This window comes from Notamacropus eugenii, chromosome 2 (genome assembly GCF_028372415.1).
Source record: "Notamacropus eugenii isolate mMacEug1 chromosome 2, mMacEug1.pri_v2, whole genome shotgun sequence".
Taxonomy (NCBI): Eukaryota; Metazoa; Chordata; class Mammalia; order Diprotodontia; family Macropodidae; genus Notamacropus; species Notamacropus eugenii.
Window position 1 is genome coordinate 365846970 of NC_092873.1, and position 17421 is coordinate 365864390.

The window sequence follows — 17421 nt, forward strand, 5'->3', positions numbered from 1 at the left end:
AAGCACCACTTAATGGTAATTTTTGGACCCTCCTGGCTCAGAGTCAATGTAAATAGTAACTGTTTCCCTTTTCTCCAGCAACCCTGAGGGTCTTCCCCTCCCAGTATGATTTCCTACAAATGAGGTGTGAGAAGAACTGACACAGATGGGGGAGAAAGGGGGTAGTTCTAGAAGCCTACTCCAATTGAGAATGGGTTAAAGAAGGGGTGTGCATGTGTGCGTGTGTGTGTGTGTGTGTGTGTGTGTGTGTGTGTAAAAGAGAGTAAAGGGATTTAGGAAAGGATAAAGGAGGGATAGGAAATAGGATAAGGGGGGGCTATAGAAAGGTATGTAGATCAATGGAATGTGATAAAGAAGGAATAATATATATATATATGTATAAAAATCTCTTAAATTCAGAAAGAAATAAGAGGGTAAGGGAATAGGGTGGAGGGAGAAGACGAGGAAGGGATTCTTGGAGGGGAGGATAGGTTAAGGAATAGGAAGGCAAGTTAGTATGTAGAAGTAAAGTAGGGGAGTGAGAAGGGACAGGAATGAGGTAAGAAGGAGAATGAGGAAACTAGGAAGGGGGAAATATGCACAAAGTAATTATAGTGTATAATGTGAATGGGATGAATTCACTAATAAAATGGAAACTGATAGCAGATTAAAGTTTTGAATTCAATAAGACATTGCTGTCAGGAAATGCTATAAAAATAGGAGATATACACAAACATAAAATAAAGACCAAGAATAGAATTTATTATGTAAAAAACTGAGATAGAAGATGGTAGAGTAGAAAGATACACATATGCTAGCTCTGAACCCACAGCCCATAAATTACCTGTAAAGAAGAACTCCCAACAAATTCTGGAGCAGCAGAAGCCACACAATGGAGGGGAGGAGATTTCTGCTCCAGAGAGACCTGAAAAACCAACACCAAAGGTCCCTCGGGCATCCAACCCAGAGCAGAGCTCAGCCAGGCCTTAGCCACGCAGCACTGAGAGGAGCAGATCTGAGCAGGCACCAAAGGTCAGTGAGAGGGTCTTTTTGGCTCTCTGAGAGGGGAGTGGGGTGTCCCCATAACTCAGGCCCCCTCAGGAGGCAGCAGTGGAGGCAGCAGTGGACAAGAGCTCCCAAAGCAGGCAGGAGCTTGGATTCATTGTTGAATCTCCTCGCCTCCGGATCCTCCCAGCCGGCGCTTGGGGGTCTCAGAATCAAATGCTGCTTCCCAGCCTCAGTGCTTTGGGCAGGGGCAGGGCTGCTACTCAGTGTGTGATTAAGTTCAGTTGCTCAGGTCAGGGCAGGGCCGCCTCACAGGGCTCAGTTCCCTCAGGGGGTTTATGCAGAGACCTTCAACAATGGATCTGGGCTCCTGCCTGCTTGGGGAGCCCTGGTCTGCTCCCGCCTCCGCTGTTGCCTCCTGAGGGGGCCTGAGTTATGGGGGCACCCCACTCCCCTCTCGACCCGCCAAAGAGACCTTCTCACCAACCCCCGTCACCTGTGGGTGGAGGGACCCGCGTGGCCGCTGGAGATCCCGTCCCTGAAGCCCGCTCGGATCTTTTCCTCTCGGTGCCGCGGCCATGACAGGGCTGTACTCAGCTCCCAGTCCTGGCGCCCAGTCCGTGGCGTGAAGGACTTTTTGCGAGAGGTTTGCAGGTCTCTCTGGAACACAAATCTCCCTTGCTCCAATGTTCTGTGGCCTCTGGGTGCAGAATTCGCCATGAGTTACTTTTTTGTAGATGTTCTATGGGTTGTGGGTTCAGAGCTATGTGTATGTGCGTCTTTCTACTCCGCCATCTTGGCTCTGCCCATCCAAAATTCTAATTTTTAAAGAATTATCTTCAGTGAATTTTTTGTATATCTTTTCCATTTTTTTTTGCTTCCTCTCCCAAGGTGTTGACCTTTTTTTCATGTTTCTCTTATATAACTCATATTTTCCCAATGCTTCTTCTACCTCTCTTTTTTGATTTTTAAAATTCTTTTTGAGCTCTTTCAGGAGTTCTTTTGGGGCCTGAAACCAGTTCACATTTCTGTTTGAAGCTTTCTATGCAAGCATTTTGACACTGATGTCCTCTTCTGAGTTTGTGTTTTGATCTCCCCTGTTGCCATAGAAACTTCTATGGTCAAGGTTTTTTTCTTTTTATTTTATTTTGTGTGTGTGTGGACTTTTGATCATTTTACAACCTATTTCTTGACTTTAAAGTTGATTTCTGCTCCTGAACCTGGACCTGACCTTTGTCCCACAGTGCTGAGGCATCCAGGCCTATTCACTCATCTACATCACTGGAGCCACCAGATCTGGCCATTCACCAGTTGTGACAAGGGCTGTAGGCCTTACCACTTGCCCATTGGGACAACAGTCAGTAGCACTGGCGCTATGGAACCTAGATTATTGAACAGTGCTGGGGTTAAGAACCTTCTGCTGGCTTGCCATGACACTGCCTGTGCTGGTCTGCACTGCCCTTTTACTTGAGTGAGATAGACCTTTCCTTCAGGACTAGAAAATTGTTTTGCCCCAACCTTCCATGGGTTCCACAACTCTAGAATTCATTTTCAGACATCCTTTAAAGTTTTTGGGGGAGGGATCTGGTAGATTTCAGGAAAATTCCTGCCTTTTTTTCCACCATCTTGGATGCACCTCCCTTTTTGCTTTTCTAAAAGAATTAATAGTTATTAAATCAGCTAATATTGGATTTAGGTAAAGCACTGGGCAATATGTCTTGTGCAATCTTCATGGACAGGAATAAAAGATGTGGTCTAAATGATAGCACAGTTATGTGTTAAACAACTAATGACACAGTTGAGAGACCACTGGGACTGTAGTGAGGAGGCCTTGAGTTCAAATGTGACCTCAGATATTTACTACCTTTGTGACTCTGGGTAGGTCTCTTAAACTCTGTCTTAGTTTCTTTAATGGTAAATCAAAGGGATCAAAATAGCACCTACTTCCTAGGGTTTTTTTTAAGCTCAAATGAGAAAATCTTTACAAGGTATTTGACATACAGTGGGCCTACCACTAAATAAATGTCAGCAATTATTGTAGCTGTTGCTTTTGTAGGTGTTGTTATTCTTCCGTTTGAATAACAGATTCAAAGAGTAATAACTGATAGTTCTCTGATAACCTGGAGTGGTATGGGAGTAGGATGAAACTGCAGTGGTCTGCCCTTGGCCCTTTGCCATTTGGCATATTAAAAAATGCTTTGAATAAATATTTTGATGGCATCTTTGTCAAATTTACAGTCAAGTCAATAAGCATTTATTTAGCACTTCTTATGTTCCAGGCACTGTGCTAAGTGGTAGGTATACAAAGAAAAGCAATGGACAATCCCTTCCTCTAAGAAGCTCAGGATCTAATAGGGTAGAGCAACAAGCAAACACATATCTACACATAAGTTATACATAAGATAAATAGGAAATAACTAACAGCTAGGCACTAGAATTAGAAGGGATTAAGAAAGGCACAACAATGGCACAACACTAGCAGACATCAACTAACAAACTAGTCAAGAGTGAACACTCCAAAAAAAAAAAAATATTCATAGGCTAGAATGCTGAGTCAAATCTATCATGATACCATTTCAAGGAGACTAATATGTGGGGGAGGCGAGGTGGAGTCAAGATGGCAGAGTAGAAGGACAGACCTACAAAAGTTCCCCTCCATAGCCTATAAAATACCTGTAAAAAATGACACTCAACAAATTCTAGAGCAGGAGAAGCCACAAAATGACAGAGTAAAAGAGATTTCCAACCCAAGGCAGCCTGGAAGGCCAATAGGAAAGGTCTATCACACCAGGCCCAGAGTGGAGCACAGCAGGGACAGGACTAGAGCAGGCCTCAGGGGGCAGAATCCCCAGCAGCAGCTGCAGTTCCCAGATCCCTCGACCCACAAATGCCAAAGTCAGCTTCAAAGGTCAGTGAGAAAGTGCTTTCACCTGAATGAGAAGGGAATGGGTCTGACCTTGGTGACCCCAGGGCGGCAGCTGCTGCTGCAGCACAGCATCCATTTTAGGAATACTCAGGCTAAAGCCCCTGGGGGAATCACCCAGCTGATCCGGATCTCAGCCTTCAGCAGCAGCCCTGGGGTGAGGAGTAGTGCTGGCTGGCCTGGTGGAGCTGGTAGAGGCTCTGGGAGGGAATTCTACTCACAGATAATGGGCAGAAAAGAGTGCTTGCAGTTGCTCCCAGACCAGAGCATAGACCAAGAGAGGAGTGAACTCTTCTCCCTTGATTGTGCCACCTTGGAAGGACTGAGAACTTTCAGGTCCCCAGAGTATAACCTCCTCTCCACAAAGGACTCAAAAGTCAAGTAACTTACTAGGAAAATGCACAAAAAAAGGGAAAATAAATAAGACTATAGAAGGCTACTTTTTTGGTGAACGAGTATTTTCTTCCACCCTTTCAGATGAGGAAGAACACTGCATACCATCAAAGGAACACCTAAAAGTCAAGATTTCTGCATCCAAAACCTCCAAAATAAATATTCAATGGTCTCAGACCATGGAAGAGCTCAAAAAGGATTTTGAAAAAGAAGTAAGAGAGAGGGAGGAAAAATTGGGAAGAGAAATGAGAGCAATGCAAGAAAATCATGAAAAGGGAGTCAACAGCTTGCTAAAGGAGACCCAAAAAAATAATGAAGAAAATAACACCTTTAAAAACAGGCTAACTCAACTGGAAAAAGAGGTCCAAAGAGTCAATGAGAAGAATGCTTTAAAAAAACAATTAGCCAGCGGGGGAGGAGCCAAGATGGCGGAGTAGAAAGATACACATATGCTAGCTCTGAACCCACAGCCTATAAAATATCTGTAAAGAAGAACTCCCAACAAATTCTGGAGTAGCAGAAGCCACAGAACAACAGAGTGGAGGAGATTTCTGTTCCAGAGAGCCCTGAAAAACTGACCCGAAAGGTCTGTTGAGCACTGGACCCAGAGTGGAGCCCAGCCCTGCCTTGGCCACAAGGCACCGAGAGGAGCAGATCTGAGCAGGCTTCAGGGACAAAATTTCCAGCACCCTCCCAGGTCCCTCCACCCACAGGCACCAAAGGTCAGTGAGAGGGTCTTTTTGGCTCGCTGGGAGGGGAGTGGGGTGTCTCCATAACTCAGGCCCCCTTGGGAGGCAGCAGCAGATAGGGGCTCCCAAAGCAGGCAGAAGCTTGGATCCATTGTTGAAGGTCTCTGCATAAACCCCCTGAGGGAACTGAGCCCCCTGTGGCGACCCTGCCCCAACCTGAGCAGCTGAACTTAATTTCACACTGAATAGCAGCCCCGTCCCCACTGAAAACCCTGAGGCTGGGAAGCAGCATTTGAATCTCAGCTCCCAAGCACTGGCTGGGAGGATCTGGAAGCGATGTGGGAGTGGAGAGGACACTCAGAAGTCAAGTCACTGACTGGGAAAATGCCCAGAAAAGGGAAAAAAAATAAGACCACAGAAGGTTACTTTCTTGGTGAATAAAAAAACAATTAGCCAAATGGAAAAGGAGGTTCAAAAGCTCATTGAAGAAAATAGTTCTTTCAAAATTAGAATGGAGCAGATGGAAGCTAATGACTTTATGAGAAACCAAGAAATTACAAAACAAAACCAAAAGAAAGAAAAAATAGAAGACGATGTGAACTATGTCATTGGAAAAACCACTGATCTGGAAAATACATACAGGGGAGACCATTTTAAAATTATGGGACTACCTGAAAGCCATGATGAAAAAAAGAGCCTAGACATTATCTTTCATGAAATTAACAAGAAAAACTGCCCTGATATACTAGAACCAGAGGGTAAAATAAATATTAAAAGAATCCACCAATCATCTCCTGAAAGAGATCAGAAAAGAACAGCTCCTAGGAATATTGTAGCCAAATTCCAGAGTTCCCAGGTCAAAGAGAAAATATTGCAAGAAACTAGAATGAAACAATTCAAGTATTGTGGAAGTTCAATCAGGATAACACAAGACCTAGCAGCTTCTACATTAAGGGATCAAAGGGCTTGGCATATGATATTCCAGAAGTCAAAGGAACTAGGATTAAAACCAAGAATCACTTACCCAGCAAAACTGAGTATAATATTTCAGGGGAAAAAATGGTCTTTCAATGGAATAGAGGACTTTCAAGCATTGTTGATGAAAAGATCAGAACTGAATAGAATATTTGACTTTCAAACACAAGAATCCAGAGAAGTATGAAAAGGTAAACAGGAAATAGAAATTATAAGAGACTTACTAGAGTTGAACTATTTACATTCCTACATTAAAAGATAGTATTTTGTAACTCTTGAATCTTTTCTCAGTATTTGGGCAGTTGGAGGGATCATATACATACACGTATACATGCATATGTATGTATATATATATACATATATACACATACACACACACACACACACACACACACACACACACACACACATATATATATATATATATATATACACATATACATACAGAGAGGACAAGGTGAGTTGAATAGAAAAGGATGAGATCTAAAAAAATAAAATTTAGGGGTGTGAGAGGAATATATTGGGAGGAGAAAGGGAGAAATGGAATGGGGCAAATGATATCTCATAAAAGAGGCAAGAAAAAGCTTTTTCAATGGAGGGGAAAAAGGGGGGAGGTGAGAGGGCAAAAGTGAAGCTTACTCTCATCACATTTGTCTTAAAAAGGGAATAACATGCACACTCAGTTTGGTATGAAAATCTATTTTACACTACAGGAAAGTAGGAGAGAAGAGAATAAGTAGGGTAGGGGGATGATGGAAGGGAGGGCCAATGGGATGAGGGAGTAATTAGAAGTAAACACTTTCAGGAATGAACAAGGTCAAAAGAGAGAATAGAATAAATGGGGGTCAGGATGGAATGTAGGGAAATATAGTTAGTCTTACACAACATGACTATTATGGAAGTCTTTTGCAAAACTATACATATATAACCTATATTGAATTGCCTGCCTTCTCAGAGGGGATAGGTGTGGAGGGAAGAAGGGAGAGAAGTTGGAACTCAAAGATTTGGGAAAAAATGTTGAGAATTGTTTTTGCATGCAAATGGGAGATAAGAAATACAGGTAATGGGGTATAAAAATCTATCTTGCCCTACAAGAAAAGAGAGAAGATGGGGATAAGGGAAGGGAGCGGTGTGATAGAAGGGAGGGCAGAATTGGGGAAAGGGTAATTAGAATGCACAGCATTTTGGGGTGGGGGAAGGGGAGAGATGGGGAAAAAATTTGGACCTCAAAATTTTGTGGAAATAAATGTTGAAAACTAAAAATAAATAAATAAACATTAAAAAAAGAGAGACTAATATAAATGTTGTATTTTTGCTGTTGTGTTTGACTTTGTGACCCCATTTAGAATTTTCTTGGCAAGATACTATGTTTTTCCATTTCCTTTTCCAGCTCATTTTACAGATGAGGAAACTGACGCAAAGAAGATTAAGTGACTTGCCTAACGTCACAGAGTTAGTAAGTAACTAAGGTCAGATTTGAATTCAGGAACATTAATTTTTCTGACCCCAGGTCCTGCACTCTATCCACTGTGCCACTAAGCTATCCATGAAAGGTCATATTCAGATTCAAAGAAATCAACCTTACAAGTAAAAATTGGAGGAGTATGAATGCATGGAATTTCATCTGTGAAAAGATCTCAGAGTTTAAGTGGAGTGCAAGGCCAATGAGAGCCAATAATGTGACATGATAGCAAAAAAAAATGAAAAATAATGTTGTCTCAAGCTGCAATGAGATGCATTTTATAGAAAACACAGGTTTTCTCTATCCTGTTCACATCCCCCATTGTGGGGTAATATATTACATTATGGTTGCCTTGCTTTAGGAAGGATATTGACAAACTAGATAGCACCCAAGGAAGGATGACCAGGATGAAAATGGGCCTCTAGACTGTGGCATAGGAGGATCATTTGAAAGAACCTAAAGAAGAGAAGACTTACAGGGGATGTAATAGCTTCATTCAAGTGCCAGAAGGGTTATCATTTGGAAGAACAATTTAATTTGTTCTGTTTGGCCCCAGAGGACAGAATTAGGTACAGATTTCAGAAAACTTCCTATTCCATTGAACCTATCCACAAATAGAATGGGTTGCCCCATAGGGTAGTGAGTTCCCCAACAATAGAGGTCTTCAAATGATATCTTAAAAACCATTTACTGTAGAGATTTCCAGGTCAGGTATGGTTTAGATGAGTGCTTCTTAAACTGTGTGACCCACAGTTTAAAAGGCACTGAAGGTGCTGCAAGTACAAAGAGTTTAAGCCCTGGTTTAGACTAGATCACCTCTGAGGGCCCTTCCAACTCCAGGATAGTGTGAAAACAAAAGAATAATGGAGGTCATGCAGCTTTCCTGATGACCCTGAAATTATACTGTGGAAACAGCTTCTTTCATTGCTTACTAACCCTGAACTTTCTTGTGGATGACCAATATAAATATTTAATTATCTTCTAAATTAATGTTTAGTCTTCTGAAAAGCAGTGGCATTTTATCAGAAAAAAATGAATACATATGTAAGATATCTGAAATGCAATTAAAGTCAAAGTGGAAATGTTTACCAAATCCCATTACTATGTCTTTAAAGCAAAGTTTCTCTTTTCATTTGTATCTTGCAGGGTATAGAAGGTATAAAATCTATCTTTCCTTCCACTTCTTTATCTCTCCTCCAAACAGCCTCCAACCAGTCCTTCTGGTGATAAAGCTTCAGTAAGAAAAAAGTAATAAGAGAAAAGAGTGTAACTTCAAGTTTCAAATCCAATACATGGATTCTCCTTGTACTGTCATTCTCCAGGCTCTCTGCCACAAGATTCTTTTTAGTTATGACATATGTAGGATAGAGAAGAGATGGCAAAATTATTCATGACTTAGGAGCTTAAATTAGCCCTACAGAGAAGCTGCCCAAAACTATGGGAAATACGGAAAATGAAAAAGCAAGAATTCTGTAAAAAAGTTGCATCAACTTTTCTTGGGAAAACCTCAGAAAAAGCTGATCAGTGATCTATCTAATATTTAGGTGCTAGATTTCAGCTTCCAGAGCAACAATGAAAAAGTTAATCCTAAGTATTGAACTATTAGTGGTACTAAAAGTTGTATTTTAAATAAGCAGGACTACCCCTTGAATATCTGTGGACACATAACAATTGCTACAAAACCCCACCTACAACAACATATTTCACCTCTACTGAGTACAGCCTGATTAAAATGACCTTTTTCTTTCTCATATTCTTTGTGCTGGGATGACTGTCTCTTGCTAGTCTGCTTCAACCACCATTTCCATTTTAGTTTCTCTGATAGCCAATACCTTACTGCTCAGGTCCATGAAATGGCAAAAATACCAGCTGTTTTGGGGGATCTCAAAATGCCCTGGACCAAAAGAACAAAGATAGAAACAAAAAACAGCCCAATGTCCTTGGAGATTGTGAACCCTGAGTTTGCTGCCTGATGGTTAGAAGGGCAACCCCCTCACAAATCTCAAGAGCTCAGAGTTGTCTTTGCATTTCCAAGACAGCAGACAGAAGAGACCTCAGAGGTAGAGCTTACCCCCTTAGTATCGCCACTGAATTCAAGTTTTGCAGCCAGATAAAGTGCCTATAAAAAGTATTCAGATAATATGAATTTGCTGGGGTGGGGAGAGAAAGTGTCTCTCCATCATATATCCCCAAGGGTGTGCTCCATCTTATAGTATATATATACATATATATAATATTTAATATTAATATAGCTATTAATAAAAATGGCATATTTAATATGCATTAAATTATGACCAATATATGAATTCCTACATGAAGGAGCAAAGTTGAGTTATGGATCAAGACCCAGCATGCAATAATATTCATTTATTAATTGTTGTATACTAAAATTCTCATATGACCCTCATCTTGTAAAAAATCCCTTCCAAAAGATAAGAAATATTTGTAACAAATGTAATATATTATTATTATTATTATTTCTGCTTTCATGTAAAGTGCTAACAATGTACTTGGAAGTGTAAAGTCAATTCTAAAATCAATCTGATCCTATCTCTTAAAAGTACAATAATTTTCCTCCCTTTGAAACTGCTGTGAGAAACCTTACTGCACAGGCTTTGCATAAGCCCTCTTCACATCCACCTACATTCTAAGATAATAATAGGTTCTTCAAAGTTGTCTTCAGGAGAATTATGACAATCTATACTAACTCAGATATCCATCTAGTGATAAAAGACAACCCAAGTTTGTTGATTACGTGCTGAGGCTAAGCTGCCCCAAAGACCACAATTGTGAGTTCAGAAAGACTTTACATGGGCTCATTTGTATGCACCTTGGCAGATCAGTGCTTCCAAAAGCTTCCTGGCCAGAAAAAAACTAATTCTTTGCTGACAAACTATGGCAGAAGTGAAACTATTTTTTCTCAACATAAAAAAGAACAATCCAGCCTCCAATTGTACTGGCCGTCCTTCACAGATGTGGAAGCTTGCTGGATCTTTAGAAACATGAAGCTCCCCAAAAGCTAAGGACGAATATCAAAGGCAGTCAGGTTCCAGCACTTTTCTCTATCAGCTTGGGACATGACTATGCATACTATATCATCAATAAATCCTAGCTGGACATTTGTGTTGGACTCTAATATCACACTCTAATGGTGGAAATATTTACCATATAATCATGCTTTTGGAGAGCATTTGCTGCTAAATGTTGAGAATTATATCAGAAAGTACCCCAGCATACACAGGTGGGCCTGCTATCACAGGTTCTTTGATGTGCTTTTCTAAAAGGAAAGGCAACTTTTGAGGGGTCAACAATCACTTTAATTGAGCACATGTATCATTCACTTAGTTCAGGGGAAAAAGTCAGCACCCTGAACTTCAGGGAAAATACAGAGAAATCAAAGATCAACAGACAGGCTTCCAATTGTCTGACATATATCACAGAACAACAGATAACTGTCTGACATAGTTACCAGAGACAGAAGCACCAGCTGGGGCAGGGGAGGTCCTTAGCAGCTTCCCAGAGTCTCATCTGGCCAAACAAAACACTTCCAGTTGGTAAGTCCCAAAGTAAAACTTCACCCTTAGAGTATTTATACTTCTTTTAGAGCCAGAGGGCATCACAACCCTTGAGAACCACTGCCTCATTAGAAACTTAACAAAAGGGGTGGGCATTCCTACAAATGTTACCTAATCAAACTCCCTTAGATGGGCAGGCCCATTAATGGGTGGGGAAGATCTTTGATCATATTAAAATAATTAACAATACAAATACATATACTGTTTCTAGTTAAAGAAACTCTTCTTTCTGTACTTTACTCCTAGTAAAGACTCTTGATAAAGGCAAGATTCAATCAGAGGCACTTGATTATACTAAAACAAAAACAGCAAAAGATCCTACTTTGCTTGCCATTGCAAGGATCCAGGTTGTAAAAGACTTCAAATGACAGAAAACTTTATATTTGATTCTGGAGGTATTAGGGAAACACTGGAACTTTTTGAGTGGGGGATGGTAGGGGAGTAAGGCATGACATTCATTGGTCACCTCTTCGAAGTCTGAAATGCAACCTTTAAACATAAGACAATGCCCTCCTCTGGGCTTCCATTTCATGTTCTGTAAAATGAAAGGAGACAAACTTGACCATATTCAAAATTCTTTCTAGCCCTAATATTCCATGATTCTATGACTCTCTTATTGTCCTATCATGAATTCATTCTCCCTAATTGCCCAGAATGAAGCTCCAAATTAGAGGTAGCCTATTAAGTTTCATACAAACCAAGATGAGAATGTTGAGGGGAAAGGGAGCAAGCCTTTATTAAATGCCTACTTTGATTTGCCATATATGCTAAATACTTGATATGCTAAATGTTTTTAAAATATCATTTCATTTATTTTCTTTATTTAATTTACATTCAAACATGCTACCTATAAAGAAAGACAAGAATTTGATTAGGGTTCAGTAATCTAATTCTCTAGGTTCCTTCTGTGAAGACAGATTAAGATATAAGAAAATCTAATAATCACTTTGGACACCAGTCATAAGCAAGAGTGGGAAATAATCTTCAAGCAAAGCCTGGAAGATGACTTTTTAGGTTGTTATCATGTTATTCCTTTTGTGGAAATGGCTGAAGTAGCTGAATTCCCTTCCAACTTAGATCCTTTGCTTCTGTAAGATAAAGAGTAGGCAAACATCACAGAATCATAAAATGGCCAAGATGAAAAGGACCTTGCTGATTTTCTAGTCCAATGCGCTAATTGTACCAAGGAAAAAAGTGAGGCCCAGGAGAGAAATAAAACTTACCCTGGGTCACATATAGGAAGTGTATTGAATATGGAGACTAGAAATGAATTCTGTTGACTCCTACCCCAATGATCTAAGGCATTTTCAATGATGCCATTACTCTTCCAAGACATCCTCACCATCACCCCTCCTTCCTCTGTTCATATAGGGGGTAAACAACTTGTCTTCAACCTGCATAAGCAAAAATGTAGCAATTTTTCTACATTTTACCATTAGGACTCTAAAAGCATAGGTAAGTCTCAAATAGAGTAAATAAAATGAATCCCATGAAATGGTCCCGTTTTTCAAATTTGCACGAAATATTTTCATTGAAGTTGATCCAATTGTCATCTTTAACATGATTATTACTTCAAATCATGCAAATTCAAACACATGTGATCCCATCACAGCATTCATTATTTGTACTAATTACAATCTAGTTATAATCAAAATAAAGACAGTGCTAAGTACTACATATGATTTCCATATGAATAAAACCCTATTTTTTGTCAAAGCTCGGTAGAAATGCCAATTGGTTTCCAAATACATAGAACACATTTTTCTGTTTTTGAAATAGATGAAAACAACTTGGTGAGGCATCTGTATTAAAATGAGAAGCGACAATACACAAGGGGAAAAGTCTTAGTAGATTTTGCTTTGTTTTATTGGATCTATCACAACAAGATACACATTTGACAACAGATAAATTGGCAAGAAAATTGAAGCTAGAATATCCTCTGGTCTCTGTCTATAGTCCTGGAAGAATTTTAATATTGCCACTGCAGCATGTGGGTAATTTCAATCAAAATATACTATTAAATTCTTGAAAGCCAATGAGGGATAAACATCAAGACCTCACCTGCCTCTTAAGGAGTCCCTAAGCAGGTGCCTTCACACCTGCATGTTTTATGTCTGTGCTAAGTTCAGCTGTTTTGACAGAAAATGCATAAACTGATAGAATCAGTACAGCATGTAAAGCATATCTTTAGACCTTGTCACTTGTATTTTTTTTTTAGGTTGTTTGCTCTGAGTTCTGAATTGTGAGCAGGAAAATCTATTTACCAAGGGACAGATGAATTCCTAGGGAGGAACGCATTACAATCTTTTACTTACTCAAATACTCCAGTGCATCTGTGATCTCACAGATTTAGGTCTTCACTCCAAAGATGCAGAACTCAATCCATCCAGGCTTGCCCATCCTCTGAGACTGATCCATGTTATCCTATAAGTTTACCACAAGGAGTCTACCTAATGAGTTGGAGCTTTTCCTCACTTCCTCCTGCTATCATATCACAAGAATTTTAAGAGTGCAGCTATGTAATCTCCCTATGATACTTGGTTTCTGCCATGTGACCAAACCCTCTTCATTTCAAGCATATTTGCCTGATTTTATCTGTTACTCTGCTTTTTATTTTGAGTCCTTATTTGTTATGTGCTGCAACCTACTCATACCCTCCTCAAACCTCATCATTGTCCTGTATGGAATGAGTTCCATGACATGTAACTAAACAATGACACTAATAGATAATCTCACCTATTCAAATGACTCTCACCGACTCAAGAATTTCTCCCCAAATGGAGATCACAACTCATTAATAGCAGCCCATCTTGTGAGACTCTTATCTGTTTCCCAAAAGTTTACCACAGAAGGTACATCCAACATGATAGAGGCCTTTTATTCTTTCTCCTAATATCCACCAAGGCATCAGTGGAGTACACAGGCTGGCCAGCTTGCTATCCCTCATTCTTGCCATCTTTTCTTCTAATCATATAATTCTTTGATGGTGCCCTTTCTTTTCTTTCTTCTTTTATCTTCTTCACTGGTTATATGCTATAGCCTCCTCACACCCACTGTGAGCAACACCATTGCCTTTTGTGTGATACTCATCCTTTTTTTCACATTTATTTATTTTATTTTTAATTTATGGACTACAACAAGCATTTCCATAACACAGCATAACAAAAAGATGACTGCACATGAAACTTCAAATCTGTTATGTACAACTTTTAAATATATAATAAAGTTATCACATAAAGAGACAATGGTGTTGCACATCTTACTGTCATGCAACAATAGTAGTAAAATATTATTACTGAAAAGATGGACTTTTCTACTCTGATCAAGACATAGATTCAAGACAATTCCAAAGGACTTATGATCAATAATTCTATCCACTTCCAGAGAGAACTGATGAACTCTAAGTGCCTATGGAAACATGCTTTCTTTTTAAATTTATTTTTCTGTGTATGTGTTTTCTTATGCAACACAGCTAATATGGAAATACATTTTGCAAGATTTGATATGTATGATTGCTACTATATTTCTTGCCTTCCCAAAAGGTGGGGGAGGAGCAGTAAGGAGGGTGAGAAATTGGAATTCAAACTTTTAAAAAATGAACATTTTTTAGCATGTAATTGGGAAATATTCAACAAAATAAATAGAAATATAATGATTAAGAAAATAAAAGATTAGATTTTTGAAATCATGGGAATCTTAGGATCAATAAGAGCTTTTCAACTTCCTGAAAGCAGAAAATCCAGCCTGCTTTTCTCCTCTTGCTTAATCCTAGACACAGATCATTGTCTATCTGTAGTCTGCCACAGATATGCATTCTTAAGGATAAGGTATATAAGTTATACATCCAAATGGATGCATAACTTTGATCAAAAGACACTTTTCATTCACTAAGTCTCTCTTGTGTGAATAGATGGGCCAAATTTCTTTGAATTTCTAAAGATCTCTTCTAGGAGATTTTGCATTGTGTTGGATATTGATACAAATGGCAATATGTCCACATACAGGAATATCTGGAAGATCTCACCATCCATAAGGAATTCCTCTTTAAACTGGATTATTCTGTGAATCTTATCCATCACAATGATAAATACCTCTACATGTATATGTCTCCCTGCTTCATGTCTCATCTGAGGACAGTGGAACATGGTTATTTCTGTTATATTTTTTAAAATTTTAGATGACCTTGATGCATGGATGGGAGACATATTTTAAATTCAAAGTCTATAAGGCGGAGTTTTGTTCTACTGAGTCAAAAGCTTTTTCTTGTTCAACAAATAGTAAGAAAAATGGTAAACTTGCAAATATTTTTTCTATTGTTGGATTCTGCTTGAAAAATCCAGGTGTTGTCTACTATAACCTTCACTGAGAATGCCTTCAGTTCTTTAATAGATTGTTCATACATATGTTGTATAGGTCAGTAGTTACTGATGTTCACTCAGTCACTATTTTTAAGTACTAAAGTCTGAATTTTATTTTGTTTCTTCCCCATTCTCATAGTATACTCCTCTCCTACTGATTATTTATATTTATTTTTATGCTGATTTACATTAGTCCCCAAATTATCACATTATCACAGATATCATATATGCATATATATTTTGTATGCTAATTATATGCATGCATATTAAAACAGATCTATCCTGTTTTAAATTATCTTTAAGTGTTATTTTTACCCTTTCTATAAGCACATCTTGGTCTATGATGTTAGAGTCCAAGTGTTTTGGTTCCACTATTCCCGTGGCAAAGAAATTTGTTAAAATGATATTTTTGCAAATCTTGTTCATTTTTCTTCTATTTGTAGTTGTCCTTCCATTTTCATCCTTGAATGATCTTGGGATGGTCTTGCCTAGCTTTCCCTAAAATATACATACATATACTATATACACAAAAATACACATATTATATATACACACACATACAGATACATGTATATACACGTATATGTATGTGTGTATGCATGTGTCTGTATGTTAGATGTTTACTAAGGTGTTTTCTGGCCTTTTTTGGTTTCCTTTAATGATAATTAATTTACATTGGTTAAATCTTTGGATTAAATTATTGTGCTTGATATCAATGTAATTTCTATTATCTATTTCCCAATTTGTGTTCTTAATCACTTATTTAAATAATTCAGCATTATGATGTTTCATTTGTATGTCATGTCTTTTTATTATTCTTTCTTTTTCTATTTTGTAAATTCTGATTTTAACTCTGATAAGTCATTGGTTTAACTGTACAGAAAGTAGATTCAGATATTATCTTTCACATTAATAAGTATTTTTCTATCTGTTAGAATATAGTCAATTTCATTTTTATGTTTTAATTCGATATTCTCCATATCCAGTACCTATCAATTTTTTGCTTGCAGAAAGTATTAATGAAATAGAGAGGTGAACCTTCTGTGTGATCTGTTACTCTTTACCCTTTCTCATTCCTTCCTCCTGAACCCTGCCTTGACACACATTTTTCCTCATCATCACCTTTCCCTATCTTGGCAAGTATCACAGTGTATATCGTTATAATCTGTAGGTTTTTGTTAAGTTTTTCTCAGAATTTGTCTACTGAATTATCCTTGGCAACCAGCATTGGTACATAACCTGAAATTATTTTCATGATGGTCTTTTCTGCAGATTCTTACCATTAGCATTACAATACATGATGACTAAATATTCCATGAAATAATGTTCTGTGTTGTCATTGGGAATACAATAAAACTCACTCAACAAACTCCTTTCTTTGTTTAAGGAGTAGCATCTTTTCATTTAGTTGCTAAATCTTCTTCTTTCTAGTTTAATTTATAGCAAAAATATTCATTCATGCATCAACCACCAGTCTAGTAAGAGGCTCACATTATCTCTTACCTAGTCTATTGCAATGGTCTTCTAATTTGTCTTCCTGCCACAAGTCTCTCCCCACTCTATCTTATTTAGCTTCCTAGGTGATTTTCCTAAAGCAAAGGTGTGGCTGTATCAGTGCCCTCTGTCCCAACCCAGTAAAATCCAAGGGCTCCCTATTACCTCCAAGATCAAATACATAGTCCTATTTTTGGCATTCAAAGCCTTTCTAGTCTTATTATACTTTATTCCCCACTTCTATGCATTCTACACTCCAGCTACGCTACTTGTTCTTCTTCAAATGCATATTCCATCTCTCAGCTTTACACCTTTTCAATGACAGTATCCTATGTCTACAACTCTTTCCCTCCTTCTTTGTCTCTTAGAATCCCTTCTTTCCTTCAAGATCTAGCTCAAATTCCAACTTCTACAGGAATCCTTTCCTGATCCCCACTGCTGCTACCTTCCCTCTGAGATTACCTTCCATGTACCCTTATATATCATGTATGTACATACATGTTTGCATGTTTTCTCCCTCATTCATATGTCAGTTCCCTGAAGTCAGGAGCATTGTTTTGTTGGAGTT